The sequence below is a fragment of the Trachypithecus francoisi genome, unplaced genomic scaffold, assembly GCF_009764315.1.
Source record: "Trachypithecus francoisi isolate TF-2019V2 unplaced genomic scaffold, Tfra_2.0 Lachesis_group5, whole genome shotgun sequence".
Taxonomy (NCBI): Eukaryota; Metazoa; Chordata; class Mammalia; order Primates; family Cercopithecidae; genus Trachypithecus; species Trachypithecus francoisi.
This window is the reverse complement of record NW_022681470.1, coordinates 74,635,154-74,652,053: the sequence shown is the minus strand read 5'-3', so window position 1 is coordinate 74,652,053 and position 16,900 is coordinate 74,635,154. Positions and strand designations below refer to the sequence as shown.

At 34.8% G+C, this 16,900-nt stretch overlaps 1 protein-coding gene across 1 annotated transcript in view; it reads left to right on the top strand.

Annotated features, from left to right (window-relative positions):
- GPATCH2 (G-patch domain containing 2) overlaps positions 1 to 16,900 on the top strand; it is a 214,902-nt gene that overhangs the window by 107,529 nt on the left and 90,473 nt on the right. The window lies entirely within an intron of this gene.

Sequence of the window (16,900 nt, the reverse complement as noted above, 5' to 3'; positions counted from 1 at the left end):
AAGGCCATGCTCACTAATGAGAAGATGGACAATTTTTACTTAAAAGCTAATACTTTACCCAGTTGATAATAAGATTAAATTACAGTCTAGTGTTTGATTTGAGAATGAATGTTTGCTAGGATGTTTTTATGGCTGTTCCTAAATCTTCAAAATGTGGGTGGCATAAAGTATGGTCTGTATTTTATAGGAGAGGGCAATTAATTATAAGAACTGTAAGAATCTTTTTATTTTCATTTATGTATTTATTTATTTTTGAGACAGGGTCTCATTCTGTTGACCAGAGTGGAATGCAGTGACGTGATCTTGGCTCACTGCAACCTCCACTTCCTGGGTTCAAGCGATTCTTCTGCCTCAGCCTCCTGAGTAGCTGGGATTACAGGCACCCCCCACTATGCACGGCTAATTTTTGTGTTTTTAGTATAGGCGGGGTTTCATCACGTTGGCCAGGCTGGTCTCAAACTCTTGACCTCAGGTGATCCGCCCACCTTGGCCTCCTAAAGTGCTGGGATTACAGGTGTCAGTCACCACGCCCGGCTATAAGAATCTTTTTGATAGATCTTATTTTATATTCATTTAAGTATTTCTATACATCATTAAAAGAGCACAGAGTTTTCTTGCTAATTATATTTGTTATCCCCATTGCTATTTATTAAATCTATATCTATATTCAATAAAAAGGGCTTAATGAAAACCTGTGCACCTAGGATTCTGTCATATATGATTCAGAACAAAGTATCTGGAATGACTTTCATGGAGATACCAATCTAAATATCAAGAGAAAACATAAATACTTAAGTCAACAAGTGAGTATTGTTTTATTTCATATTTGCCATGTGCCAGACACTGAGCAATGTATGGGAGAAACACAGTTGAGTAAGAGACAGTTCCTAGTCTCTAGATGCTGCTAATTCTAGTCTGAGAACCACACTTGGACAACCACGGCATGTGGCAATGCTTCTCCAAGTGTGATCTGGAAACCACTGGGAGTCCCTGAGACTCTTTGAGTGGGTCCTCAGGGACAAAACTGTTTTCATAATACTAAGATATTATTTGTCTTTTTCACCTTTATTTTTTCACAACTGTACAGTGGTACTTTCTAGTCTCCAGGAAGTGTGTGCTTGTAGATTCTTGAATTTAAAAATTAACACAGTGTTAATATCTCATACATTCAATATCAATAGATATAATCTACATAAACAAAAGCTCTTAGTAGTCCTCCATCATTTTTAAGAGTATGAAGTTTGAGAATTGCTGTTATAAAGAAAAGAGCAGGCTGGGTGTGGTGGCTTAATGCCTGTAATTCCAACACTGTGGGAAGCTGGGGCAGGCAGATCACTTGAGCTCAGGAGTTCAAGACCAGCCTGGGCAACATGGTGAAACCCCATCTCCCCATCTCTTAAAAAAAAAAAAAAAAAAAATTAGCCATGTGGGCAGGGTGGTATACACCTGCAGTCGCAGCTACTCCAGAGGCTGAGGTGGCAGGATCACTTCAACCTAGGAGGTCAAGGCTGCAGTGAGCTATGATGGCACCACTGCACTCTAGCCCGGGTGTCAGAGCGAGACCCTGTCTCAAAAAAACAAAAGATAAGGAAAGAGCACAACATTTTACAATTAAGGCCAGTGGGACCCTGTTCTGTTCTCTGACGTCACATTGTACCCGTCTTCCCTTCCCCGCACAGGCTTCCATCCTACTCCTTGATCATATAAACTCTTCCTTGCTTCCAGGCCTTCATATGTCCTACTTCCTTTGTCTAGGAATGTTTCATCCCTCCTGCCCTTTACTTGGCTGCTCCATCTTATCCTTCAGGGGTCAGGTCAGTTGGGGTTCCTCTTCCCTACCACCTTCTTATTTATTTCCTTCATTTCATTTTCTAAAATCTGTAGTGTTCTTGTCTGTTTTATTCATTGTGACTCCCTAGAGTAAAATGTCAGTCCCATAAATGCAGGGGCCTTTTCAGTTTTGTTCACCAATACATCTCCTCCTCCTTGCTCAGGATACATAGCCAGGGCTCAATATGTTTTTTGTTGAGTCAATGAACCAGACATTTCTGGACCAAAATAGTGGCTGTGCTACTTGTCAGGTAGGTGGCCTTAGGTAAGTTGTCTTAATCTCTCTGAGCCTCATTTGTAAGACTGAGATAATAATTAGAATCTTGCAGAGTTGTGAGCATTAGAAATATTTAATATGCAGCTTCTGAGAGTTTCTGCCACCTAGGAAGTACTCAATCATTGTTTGTTGAATTCAATAGTAATGGATACTATTTACTGAGTACATACTGGGTTAATCACAGAGGACAGAAGAAGAAAACGGTGCACCTGGACCTGGAGTTGCTCACAGCCCAGTGGAGTGTGCTACTTGGGATTCTGTTTGTGTACCGGTTCAGTGGAGTTGGGTTGCAGTGACATGTCCATGTTTCACAGACTGACTATGATAGACAATATCCTATTGTTTCAGATTCCATGATGTGGTTTAATGTTCACAGAACTCATAGTTAATACTGTGAAACAATTCAAGAAATAATTGGTGATTTCCAGTTTCTTAATTATACTGATGCATACATGCTCCTCTTTGTAGGTAGCTTCTAGAACGGTTTGTAAGCACATATGACATATCCTACCATAGTCTCAGAGTATATGCTAGTGGTTGACAGCATCCTTTCTGTCAACGAATTTCTTAACAGTGTGCTACCCAGAAAGATAATTCAGCAATTTGTTTTTCTTTTTTCTTGTATTCTTTTTTCCTCTGTTTTGACCAACTTGTCAAAAATGTTTTAGGTGTTCATTAATTATAGTAATGAGCATCTCTTTCATTTTCTATATTTTAAAAATTATGAACTACTCTATATGCAAAGCACTGAGTAAATTATATGCCTGTAGTCAGTTGATTCTCTTTGTATTCTCTACTGGTTTTGTGTGTGTGTGTATATGTGTGTGTGTGTGTGTATGTGTGTGTACTATTTCATGAGATTGCTATTAGAGTGGTTTTAATTATGCAGATGGCAGTGTGACTTCAAAAACACCATATCCAGATTTTTGAAATACTATAGTATTTAACCTGTTTGTGAATTACTCGAAGTATAGACTGAATTTTTTTGACTATTGCAAAATGCTAATCAGCTCTCATGAAAAATATTTATGCTTTTGACTAATTCAGCACGTGGTTCAGTGTAGGCAAATGTGCCAGATCCTGGTGGCAATGCAACAGTAAATAATATATAGCCCCTGCTTTTGAGAATCATATTATTATAGAGAAGACAAACATATGTGTAATCCTAACACAAGGCAGGCAGTATGTTAAGTGATATAGGAAAGATACAGAGATATATGGGAATTAAAATTGTATAAAGAAATTACTTCTGTTGTGTGTGGCCAGAGAAGGCTTCAAGGTCCTGTATTATTTTGTATAAAATTAAATAAAGTGTGTGTGTGTGTGTCTGTGTGTGTGTGTGTGTGTGTGTAACTGGGCTTGGGAGGAAGTGCGTTCCCTTTATTTCTTCCAGCAACTGAATACCATGTATTCAACTGATCTGCCTGTTCGAGTTTTCAGGCCCTTAGAATTGGCCAAGAAAAGCAAATCGCTGTGAAACATTCAATTTAGTGACGATTATTATAGCTAAAATACTTCTCTATTTTATTGTAACTCATGACCTTTACACTAATTGAAAAGCATCAGAATTATCAGCCTATACAGTCACCAATAATGTCTTTGTGGAAATTATTGAATTAAGTTTTATAATTTAGACTAAGTACCACAGGCTTTAAGAAACTATTTTTAAACAATGAGTGTTTTGTAAACTAAATATGTATCTGCACTTCTGAAACAATCACGAGAAAAAAATTATTTGTTTGATTTTTATCAAACCCCACCAAGATAGTTTCAATTAATTCATGGAAAGAAGTGGTGATGGCCCCAATAAATAAACATCTTTGATGGCACCATTTTTCTGTGTACACACGCCTTCCTTGCTCCCACTCCCCCCAACCCTACAAAAACTCCTTATTCTTGCTAACATCCTCTGTAACATTTATTGTCATCTTATTATTGAGATTGTACTTTTCATTAGACTGTGAAACAATTAATACAAATAATAACTAATATACACTGATCTATATGCTTTACAAATGATCTCATTTAATTTTTATAATAAAGCAATCAAATAGGTACTATTATCCACCTCCATTTTGTAGATGAGGAAATTGACACAGTCATAACACTGAAACATGGAGAAGTTAGTATTTGGACCTGGGCAGTCTGGCTCCATAGCCCAGTTTTCATCTCTATGCTCTTCAATTCTTAAGAACTACTTTATACTGGAGGGGGAAAAAATGATGAAATCCACAAATTTCAGTTTATTTTGTTAAACTTGGTGGATAGCATATTTCATTGTGATCACTGCATTGGACAACAAGAATTACTGCTAGGATTCCATATTACTTTGTAGACTTATTACAAAGGTTATGTCTTTGTCACTGTTGATTTTGTAACCTGTAGATTGAAAAGCATGACATACATTATGTGGTATTTTGCTATGAAACAGCAAGAAAGCTTAAACTAGTATTTAGTACTTTACTATTGTGGATACATTGAAAGATTTTTATCTGTTCTAATTTGTAAGGATAATTCCTGTATTCTTGAATATGTTCTAAAGAGTTGATGTCAGTTTGTAAGTGTGGTAAGCAAAACATTAACTCTTGGGTGAGAGAAAATGTAGCTTCTTTATTTACTACATTTGTTATTTCTCATGAGCTTCTGCCTGTTAGTGCCTGGTGTGGGGAAAGTGGGGAAAGAAGTACATTGGTGGAGGAACAGGAATCTGGGAATCATATTAGTCTGTTTTGTGTTGCTATAACAAAATACTCAAGACTGAATAATTTATAAAGAAAAGAGGTTTATTTAGCTCACAATTGTGCATGCTGAGAATTTCAAGAGTACAGCACTGTCTTCTGGTGAGGGCTCTTGTTCTGCATCATAACATGGAGGAGAAGATCAAAGGGGAAACAGACATGTGTGAAGAGAAAAACCTGAGCAATGTCCTGGCTTTGTAACAACTTACTCTGGAGGGGACTAATCCATTTCTACAAGAATTAATCTAGTCTTCCAGCAGGAGAACTCACTACCATGCAGAGGGAACCAAACCATTCTTGAGGGATCTCATGACCCAAACACCTCCAACTAGTCCCCACCTCCCAATACCATCATGCCAGGGACCAAATTTCAACATAAGTTTTGATGGGGACAAACAAACCATATCCAAACCACAGGAGAAAGTGAAACAGATTTTTCAGTTACAGTTATCTCTGTATAAACTATTTATTTGGGTAACTCAGCCCCTTTTTAACAAATGCTTGTTCTTGCAGTTCTCCTCTCTCCCCATCTCTTTCTCTCCAAGGTGGCACTACAGAGCTTATGTGTCCTGGGGGGGATTATGGGGGAATCTGTTACCTCAGATCCATGCATCATCTCTCTGTCCAATCACTGTTCTTTGCTTGCTGACCTCTAGCTGGTCTGGACTGAACACTGGCACCACATTCACTTCTGTGAATCTGGTTCCATTTGGCCTTTGGGGGTATTATTCTGGTACCCATTACTGAAGCCCACAGATTCCAGCCGTTTGCTCGGATCTTCAAGTCCCTGTGCGTTCTTGAATCCCAAGACAGTCCTCACCCACTGGTCCCCTCATTAGGGTACAGAAACTCCTGGATCACCTGTCTCACATACTCAGACCTTGGGGAACCAGCAGTGTTCTCTCAGGCTATCTTTCTGGCCTCCACCTTCCACAAATGCAGCATTTTTACTACTGTGGCCTGTTGGACAAGGTGCCAGTTCAAATGTGGCACCTCTTCTAGACATGTTACTCCCCGACTGTACCTCAGGAAGCAAACATCCCTCAGTGCCCCCATGCTTCTCTGACCTTCCACCTTACTTTATGCAAGAGGCATGGAGATCATTAGAATGTTAGTTTCTGACTTACTCCTCCTACTTCAGCCTAGTTCTCCTTTCCATGCACCAAGGAGTAGGAAGGGGCAGAATGCCTCAGGTCCTAGTCATAGGCAGAAGGGTTTGCCTCATCCTGCTGTGTGTAGAAGAAACCATGTTCAAGCTCTTGACATAGGATCCAGAAAGCAATAAAGAAGTAAAGGTGAAAATATGGAAATTCAATACATGAAGACATCTTGTTTGTGTCTTTTTATTTTTACTTGGCCACCCTTGACAGAGTCTGATGATGTCTATTAGTCACGAAAATCTAGCTTAATTTTTAAAGACTTGAACATAGAGGTTATTTTACAGGATGAACAATATTCTTAGATTTCTGAACCTTTGTTACCTATCCAACCATTGTTTCCTGTGAACTTCTAGTCAGGTTTATTTTCTCATTTCCAATATATATACCCTTTTGATTCATAACTTGTTTATGCATATAGTCACCCCTCCTTCTGTTGGCTTAGATCCTAGCCAGCTCTAACACTCAGCATAAGTCTCATCTCCTCCAAAAACCACATTTGCTAATTTGGGCTTTAATGCTTTTTTTTTTTTTTTTTTTTTTTTAACTTCTGTTGCAGTTATAACTAAATGCACACAGTTTAGTAGTTGTTTAATCTTTAGATGGTTTTATGTTTTAAGTCTGCAACATATTAGCTAGTAGGGTTGATACTGTGCAATTCATTAGAATCTTCCATATAGCACCCGAGTGCTGGACATATGAAGAAGTTGTTTACAATCTCCTCTCTTATTAGTGAATTCCTAGTCCACCAAATGACACATTGTTTTGTAGGACTAAATGTAGAGTTTAATGGATATAATTGGCTTCATTATTATTAATTACGAATTGAGCTTGGTGTACATAATAAGGTATCCATATAATGATGCCTTGATTTGTTTTATTTTGTTTCCCCCATGACATAGAAAGGCACTTGGTGGCTTGGTTACCCAGATAAAAGATACCATGATGGAAACCTTTGATTCTTTTGGTCTTTAACTCCTAGTCAAAAAAAAAAAAAAAAAAATGGATGTTATTGGCCATATCCCAGGTACCATGAAGTACAAAGAAGGGCACAAGGCACATGCCAACTGAGTTAGTCACTTGAACTTTCCTTAGAAACTTCACCACCTGGTGACTACACATATCTCTTATTGTCCAGAACGCACCTCACAGGAGGTGAGTTGTCTCTGGCTGCCTGACTGACTTTATAAACCAGTGCTTTCCAACCTTTTTGACACCAGGGACTGGTTTCCTGGAAGACAGTTTTTCCACAAACTGAGGGTAGGGGGATGGTTTGGGGATGAGTCAAGCACATTACATTTATTGTGCACTGTATTTCTATTATTAATACATTGTAATACATAATGAAATAATTATATCATTATTACATTGCAATACATAATGAAAAACTTCTACAGCTCACCATAATGTAGAATTAGTGGGAGCACTCAGTTTGTTTTCCTGAAACTAGACAGTCCCCTCTGGGGCTGATGGGACACAGTGACAGATCATCAGGCATTAGATTCTCATAAGGAACACACAACCTTGATCCCTTGCATGCACAATTCAATTGGGATCACACTCCTATGAGAATTAAATGCCACCACTGATCTAACAGGAGGCAGGGCTTAGGTGCTAATGTGAGCAGTGGGGAGCAGCTGTGAATACAGATGAAGCTTTGCTTGCTCATCTGCTGTTCACCTTCTGCTGTGTGGCCTGGTTGCGGTCCCTTGCTATAAACAACCAGACTTGGGATAGACATTTACTTCTATTAAGGTAAAGCTATTAACTCTTTCAAAAATGTGAGAGTCTGACTGTGGTTATTTACTTAAAATAGATATTGGCCAAAAAATGTTAAAAGTTTTAGATTACTTGGGATTTTTGTTGTCATTTATTGAGTATGTAATATGCTAAGATTATACTTACACTGCTATTTGTTAACTAATATTTGACCTCTTTTTAATTAACTCATTCACTCATTTATTCATACTGCAAATAGTTTGCAATATGTTGTACATTTGTACTTTTTCCCTCCCCCATCAAATCATGATTACATACTTTTTTTTTTAGCTGTGGAAATTTTTAGTGCAATTAACAGTATAAGGTCTTGAACTGCATCAGATAAGATTGAATGATTGAATGATTGCCTGCGTGTTTGCTTTAGAATAGCTTGTACAGAGCAATATTTTAAGTGTTTTATTTGCTAAATATAAACCACATTAAGTTGTCAGTTTAGAAGTGTTGAAACTATCAGCATTTTTCTTATAAATTACCATTTGTCCTTGAGATTCTTAGAAATACATTTTTAATTATGAAAACCAGCTGTAATTTTTTCCCTTGATGTAAATTAAGGTTTTATGCAACACCACTATCAGGTTAAGAAGAAATTGACTAGTCTATAAAAACAGTTTGAAAAATAGTAGAAATAATACCCAGTTCAAAAAGTATGCACAATGGATGATGTGACACATTGTTGAATAATGTGGAAAGAAAATAAATTTTAGCTGCCAAAATGTTGATCATGTGATTTTGAGTACCGAAATAATTTAAGTAGTTTATAAGCAAGCACTTAAAAGTTTTCCTAGTCTGCTTATATTCTTAAATAAATTTTTTTAATGTGCCTGTAGAATTTTTTTCAAAAAGCTGTATTAATAATGTGTTATGTCCTCAAACATGTTTGCTGAATCTCATCATTATCTTCACTACCGTATTGCCCTCTGACCTCTTCTACTACCCCCCAAAAAATTAAAAAGAAGACAATTAATTTTACATGTATTGAGCTTCAATATGCATAATTCTCCCTAGGAATGAACTATTGAGATCTCTTTTGTTTTTAAGTCTTATCCTTTATATAATAGGCTCTATATAACCTAAGCAACAAGGAGAAAATACTTTCTGGCTTTTATTTTCTATGTATGTGGGTTTTTTTTTTTTTTAACCTTTGGTAAAATTGTGGGAAATAGGAATGAAGACTTTAAACATAAAATAGAACGTTTATTCATGTATGAAATTCTTTAAAATAGTTGAACATTACTTTTAAAGAATGACTTAAATGTCCAGAGAGATAAAAAAAGATTTTTATAAACAAATTCCTTGGCAGCAACTACATTATGTGCTATATATTTCAGGATAATAATAAGGGCTTACTGCGGGTCAATGTGTCATATCCCAATGGTGTCTAGTGAGATGGAGAGTTATCTTATATGTCAGCTAGATAACCCTCTGAATCATTTTGAGCAGGCAAGGTAATGGGACTGAATTCTGAAATGAAGGTTGAAATATACTGGAATATTGTTACATGTAAGAACAATAACTTTTTAAAATAAACGTAGTCACCTTTTGACATGATTAGATATATTTGCTAATAATTTTTAATAGAGTATCTTCAGGTGAATAGATTGAGTAAAGGATGAAGTGAATCAAATATATGATTGTATGTTTAAATAGATAAATACAAATTACAAATTTTCCCACATACGGGAAGCTTTTATTATTAGGAAGCTGCTGAGCAAAAACTGAAATTTGTTTTCTTCTCTATTATGAATACTGAATGGACATTTCCTAATACAAGCAAGGTTTTGCCTTCTTGACTGCTATTTCATTTTAAATATAAAATTACTCCCTCCCAAACATAGGAGCAACAATGTAGAAATTTTTTAAATTGCTTTAGATTACTGTGTTTCCAGGATAGTATTTTCATAAACCATTACATAAAATATTAATCTTTTTTAAAATTAAAAATTCTTTCAAGTTTTTAAATTCAGTCTTCTTTGTGTTTGCCTCCAAAGTCAGTTTGCCAATCCTAAATATAAACTTAATTTTGAGAAGTTGTATGTGTTTGTGTATTGAACGAGTCCCCAAAACAATTTATTTTTAAATGCAAATGTGAATTGCTTTGATATGAATTAAGAAAATCCACATTTAGGTTATCATGATATATAAATTAGAATTTTAGAAGATATATAGATTGCCAATATAATCCAAGCATATAGCAGTGGGATGAAATGATAAAAGTTTTTTACACCATCTTACATACAATTTTGTTTATTACTTTGTGATTTATTCATAAAAGAAGATCTTTATGCACAGTGGATTTTACATAAACATATGTGGACACATCCTTATTTTCTTGACTCTTATAATATTGCAAGCTTCATAAATGAGGGATTTAGGAAGCCTTTGGTCAGCCAGTAGAGGCCACTCACAGCTTGTTACTAAAACTGGATGGCAAAGTGAAACTCTTTACTATCAGTATTGGGCATCATTCTGATCGATTAATTTTTAGTTCCTTACTTAACAAAAATAGTATTATGATGGAGTGGTATGAAAAAAGTTGTTGCTGTATTTGTTTCTGAATTATGTAGTGATTAATCTTTTCTATGAAAGCATTTAGATTTTTCATTAGTAGTGTATACCAGAAATGAGAATTTATGTATTTAATAATTAGATGTATTATTATTGTAATAGACCAATAATTCTAAATTTTTAATTATCAATGCAGATTGGCTTTAACTAGAAAAAAATTGTTTAAAATGAAGATTTAAAACAATGACATTGTTTAGTTTTATGTTAAAAACATAATTGCTAATGTTGTCATACATACAACTATATGTGTATGTATATATTTCTAAAGTTTAGTGTAATTTTCATTCTGTCATTTCATAGAGAACTATATGTGCTGCTCTTAAAAATATAGTAAGATCACTTTGAAACTAGCTGAAGTCTATGTCTTTATTCACTACTTAATGCAATGCTATCAGCTGTAAGGTTAGCATCTTCCCTGCAACACACATACGGATTCCTCTAGGAAGGCTAATCCTCAATAGAAAGGCAAGCCTTGTACTTCTCTGTGGTTTATTTCTGGCTGTTTTTTTTTTTTTTTTTTAACCTTTCTGGTGTAAAGATGTAATCATGTATTTAGATTTATATCTGCTTTCAAAGGAAAAATAGCCTAAGTTCTCTCATTTTCCCCAAGTTCTTTCACATATTCTCATCGTGGAGTGTTTGCTCCCCTCTACTACACTTTGTAAATGTTATCCTTCTTTTGCTGTAATGATTAATAGGGGAGCCATTTGTTATTCTTGTTAGTCCTTCTATAATATGTGCTGGTAACCCTGTTTAGTGCTGCGGTGCCCTGCATTGCATATACTTAAAATAGCCCACATGCTACCCAGAAGTTACAGGCAAGGTCTAGAGTATCCTTGGCTGAAGATTTTCCTATAGTGTATTCTAGATTCAGGCCATCATTTCCTGGGACAAATCCCCAAATACAGAAAACATTGGTTTTGATGTGTTTTTTTGTTTGTTTGTTTGTTTGGTTGGTTGGTTGGTTTTTTTTGCAGTCTCCCTGTAGGGGAAAAAGTACTAGGTGGTAAATTGGACAATTTTGATTCAAAGTTAGCTTAATTCAGTCCCTATCATCTAGGGCATGTGCCTTCACCTCTGTGAGTGTTAGTTTCTTCACTATTATTTGAGAATAATGATGTTTCTTCATTCTAGGCACATTTGTTTATGAAAAGCAAGCCATAAAGCAGGCTATAAAGAACAGGAGTGACTGGACACCGTAGCTCATGCCCGTAATCCCAGTACTTGGGGAGGCTGAGGTGGGAAGATTACTTGAGGCTGGAAGTTCAAGACCAGTGCACCCAACATAGCAGGGCCCCAGCTCTCTACAAAATTTTAAAAAGTAACTGGGCATGGTGGTATGCACCTGTAGTCCTAGCTGCTCCAGCAGCTGAGGCAGGGGAATTGCTTGAGCCCAGGAGTTTAAGGGTGCAGTGAGCTGTCATTAAGCTATGAGTTGTGAGTACTCTTGCTTGGGCAATAGAATGAGACCTTGTCTCAAATAAGTAAATACACTTACATAAATTTAAACAAATAAAAATAGGGATATTATTATTAATGACAATAGAAATATTTCTAATTATATTAATTTTTGATATATCTTTTGTGCTCATTATTACACATTCTTTGTCAGTTTGTTCATGCTTAAGTCCTACCAAGAAAGATGTAAAATTGCATTGTAAAAACATAACAAACGATGCAGAATTTTTATTTTCACCTTGACTAACAGGTAAAAATAATCAGTTTCACCCACTATACTATAATTTAGATAACATGAATGCTATGAATAGTCAATGCTATATAGGTCCTAGTTCGAAGTCTTTTCCTAAAAGTCATACAGTGTGAGCTCTGCTAATAAGAGCAAGATTGCTTGTGAATATTGGTATTTTTAAAGATATGAATGATAGGAACCTGGTATGGCTTTTTGTACCATTATTAGATTTTATAAAATTCCAAACTTTGAGGTATTTTCTCCGTTGGAAAACTGAGTTATATTGTATAACCTTAGTGATTTTCTACAACAGTTTTGAACACTCCTGTAATTCAATTGTCCTCAGGAATGGATCATCTTCCTTCCTGAATATTCTTTCTAGGAGGACATGGTCTGAAACTAAAACATCTGGTAGGTAAGGATTTCTAGTGACCTCTCCCTAGCATTAGACACATTACCAGGCATACATTAGATGTTCGTTTTTATGACATATATTTCATATGCACCAATTTTTTCATTTCTTGTAGCCAGTGATGAGGATTTTTCCTGGCCTGCCATATGAATACATTTTTACTTTAATAGAAATCTAGACAGATAAAGGTGAAATATGAATTATTATGTGAATTATATTTACTAATATTTTTCAGTTTAAAAAACAACAATCAAAACAACCCTTGGAATTAGAGGAGCTCCATAACTTGACTTTTATCAAGACATCAAAAAGATTAGTTCAATGTAACAATATAACTAAAATCACCCAACTGAAAGGGAACACATATCACTTATTACATGATAAGGTTAAGCATAATTTTATATGTGCGTTAGGTTACTAGTTTAATTGTACCAACTAAGCGGTACTGAATTTAGAATAAGAAGCTCTCGGTGGCTGCATAAGATGCTAGATCACATTGGCAAGTAAGTAAGGATCAGCTTAGGGAAAGCCTTGCATGCATATCTCATTAGTTTTCATTTTACTTTCAGTGTAGAGCCATGGATGGCTGTGGAATGAGAAAGTTGACATGTGAAAAGCAGCAATTTAGAAAGTTGAATTTGGCACATTGGTAAGATGTATTGGAGCAGGGGGAGATAAATTGCATGCAACTCCCTTCTTAGAGATGATTTTTTATTCCTCTTAAATCAGATAAGTACTTTGTTTCCTTTTAATCTTATAAATGATACCCAATTTATGCTCCTTGAATTATCACTTTTTGTATTTTCTTTAAAAGCAATTCTAAAGTAATTTTTACATTTTTGTATGCTGCTTTAAAAGTAATTTTAATGTTATTTCCTTGAATATGTTTCTCATCCCCAAACAGATTGTGCTTTTTGTGATTTGTGACCACTCTGTAATAAGAATAGGTGATACAATGAAATATTTTATTCATTCCTCCAACTATCTTGTAACAGAACTTTTAAAACACCAATAAAAAACAAAAGTGCGCTCATATGAAATGCTTTCGAAGAATCTTCCTTTATTCTTCTGTATGGAGATAAATATTCAACACATTTATTTCAATGTCTATTAATTAAAATGAATGACTGTAAAACATTTAGAATATTATTTTACTTAAAAGTCTTGTTTCTTTCTTCAAAGAAGTTGAATCAAATTAATAATTGCCATAAGAGAAACCAGAAACCTCTGGCTCTTGACAAACTGGCCCGGAGCCTGAGGCAGTGCCTCCCGACAGCCTGGAGACCAGGCACATTTGATTGACCAGTCTTCACAAAATGGAAAGGCCTTCTTTTGAATGGCAGCTTGCCCACGTAAGTGTTTGTCAGTGTGGGCACTGAAGCAGAGTAGAATTTGGAAGGCAAATAAAATATAGTTGAAAAGCAGAGCAAAATTGAAGGGGACCAGCTGTACTAGAAGGAGGGAAGAAAGGATGATAGTTTCTTGTTCTTACATGTGGCCATGAAAAGAAACTTCATTAATTTACAGAAGGAATCTTAATCATTGAGAATATAAGTAAGATATCATCCATATTGAATGGCCTCTGTATTAATCTTACAAGACTCTTGTGTCTCAGAGAAGTTTACCAGATTTGGAAAGTTATTTGTTTGGTTATGTAATTGTGAAAGAATAGTGTGGCATGCATTGGATTTGATAATGACACAAGTAAATGAAAATGAGAAGTAAAACCAACTTTTTATCTTTTAAGTAAAATCATGAAATTGGTGTCAATACATCAGGGACAAAAGAATAAGAAATTGCTTTTAATATGTCTAATAACTTTGAGAGAACAGATATTTTGTCACTGATAATTATCATTTAGCAGAATTTCCAATATATTGGTGCATATTGACCTCCTGAATCGGTAGTGGTACTTGTACAACGGTTGTTAAATTTTCATCTCTTGCTACTACATTCTTATTTCCTGAGATTGATAATATTTAAACAACAGCAAAATCTATGACCCATGTGATCTTTTAGAATTAGGACACAAAAGTTATGTTATCTAGAAACCATCAACTCCTTTCTAACTTTCAGTTTACTTCTTAAGACTTTGTGTGATAAACATCTAATAAAAAGAAATATATCTGCTTTATTTCGGATTGTAGTCGTTATTTATGTAGTAATATTTAACAAATGAATCCTAAGGATTCAGGGTGTGTAATGTGATGTCTAAGGTTATCAACATTCATATTGGCTAATTACATAAATGATTGTCTCCAGGGTTTTGTCAATTATAAGAATTGGATTGTGAAGATACTGTTTCTCATGAAGAGCAGAATACCTGTTTCCTATCTAATCTTACGGAATTCTTATGGAATACAATGTATTTTTCTCACTAATAAACTTTACTATGTGAATATTTTTTTAGATATTTAAAGTGAAACAATTTATTAAAATGTGATTTCTGAGACAGTTCTGAAATCAGTAGAAAGCATATGTTTTGGAGAAGAAAACAGTCACCATACTTAATTGCATGCTAGAATTTAATACTTTGATCTAATGTTTAAAACTGCTTCTTTAATTTTTATAAAGATTCTTTTCTATCTTGAATAAATGATGAAACTTTTAGAAAGAATTCCTTAAGTGTGTTCCGTGAAGTTTGACAGTATTTTGAAGTATTCTCCTAATAATCAGATTAAACATGTTTTAAAGTTTAAAATTCACTAAAACTTCAGTATAACACTGCTTTCCACAAGCTGAATTCTATATTAAAGATATTATTCTCAAATTTTAGGTAGGTGTGTCTAGTTGCCACAGTAGCAAAAGGTTCCCGTTTTAAGAACATTTTGCTCCTGAGACACACCACTGACATTGACCCTGAAGAGATCATGATATGTTGCTTTATTTCATTAAAAAAGTAAATTTCTAAACTGTGCCTATTTTTGCACATCTTTAAAAGTAAAACAAAAATTTAGTTAAAATAACAGTAAAGGATAGTCACCTCTGTCTTTTTAAAGGGATCATGTACTAGGTAAGTATGTAAAATCATGTAAATATCTACACTTGAAACTGTAAATCTTTTGTGGGTTACTTGCTGCAATTGAATTGAGCTTACAGTTTTTTTATACATATATATGATTGCTGAGAAATACCTAGTATGATTATTTCTGACTAGATTGAAAGCTTACATTTGTATGATGGTATAAATTAGCTATAAATTCTGTTTTATTGTATTCAGTTGCTTTGTTTTCATCAGGCAATTTATCACATGGGTGTATGTGAAATTTCTTTATTTATTAAATTTCAGATTATGTATTTCAAACCAGAGCAAGACTTAAACATTTTTCCATAAGTATAGCTTCAGATAAACAAGCAATTTTAGTCCTGAAAATAGCTTCTGCTTCTGTCAACACGTTGTTTATTTTTTCTCTGAGATAAAAAGTTTAGTTTTCTGATATTTGTACCGAGATAAAGTCAGTAAACAAGATTAATATAGTGTGGAAAAGGTTGTCAGCAGCCTTGGCAAAGGAAATAAGTTGCCTGTACATAGAACATACTGTAAACTGAATAAAAGTGTCAGGTCCACCATGAGATAATGTGATCATGAACCTCTAACAAAGCATCACATAGGCACAGTCGGCTTTTCTCATAGCCACAGTGTAGAAAATGGATTACGGTATTCCAGGGATACCCACTGGAATAGCATGAAAACCTCATTTTGAGATGAATGCAGGATGCAGTCCTGGAGTTGAGCCACATGTTTACCTGTGGTGCTCAAACTATAGGGTTATTAATGTCATCATCTGTGCACATTTGCAGTATTTGCATTTCTTGGAATTTCTGAGTATATGCTGGCATTCTTGTAACCCAAGTGATACTAGAAGAAGTAAGGTTTTGAAAATGTTAGGGTGTTCTCTGAGAGGAATTTTATTACTGTCTCATGCTTTTCAACCCCCATCCTATATAGATGGCACTTCTATAATTACGGAGGGTTTTTTTTTGTTGTTCTTAAAATGGAACATAACTTAAAGCCTTTTGCTGTAAATGTATGCCTTGTCAATTGTGATTGATAGATTCATTCCTGTGCAGTGCTATGTTCCCTTTGAGAACCATCTATATAAGAAAGTTATGAAATTCTAAAAAAAAAAATAGGAGTAGCTTACTTCAGATTTTAAATTTTATTTAGAAATAAAGGAGTGAAAATATTTTTCTCTTAGATGAAATTGTATTTTGTACTATGTATATACACAGATGACTCCTATCTTCTCGGCGAAACTATGAAAAGGGTTGCTCACCACTTCCTTGATCTAAGTTTTTGTATATATTTAAATTTATGTGTTATAATACATGTTATTTACATTTAGGATCTAGCTACAAGTACATTGGTCCTCGGAAATATCTGCTTAACACTAATCTAATTAAACTTTTTTTTAAACATAATAAGTCACATAATAAGTCTGTGTTTTTTAA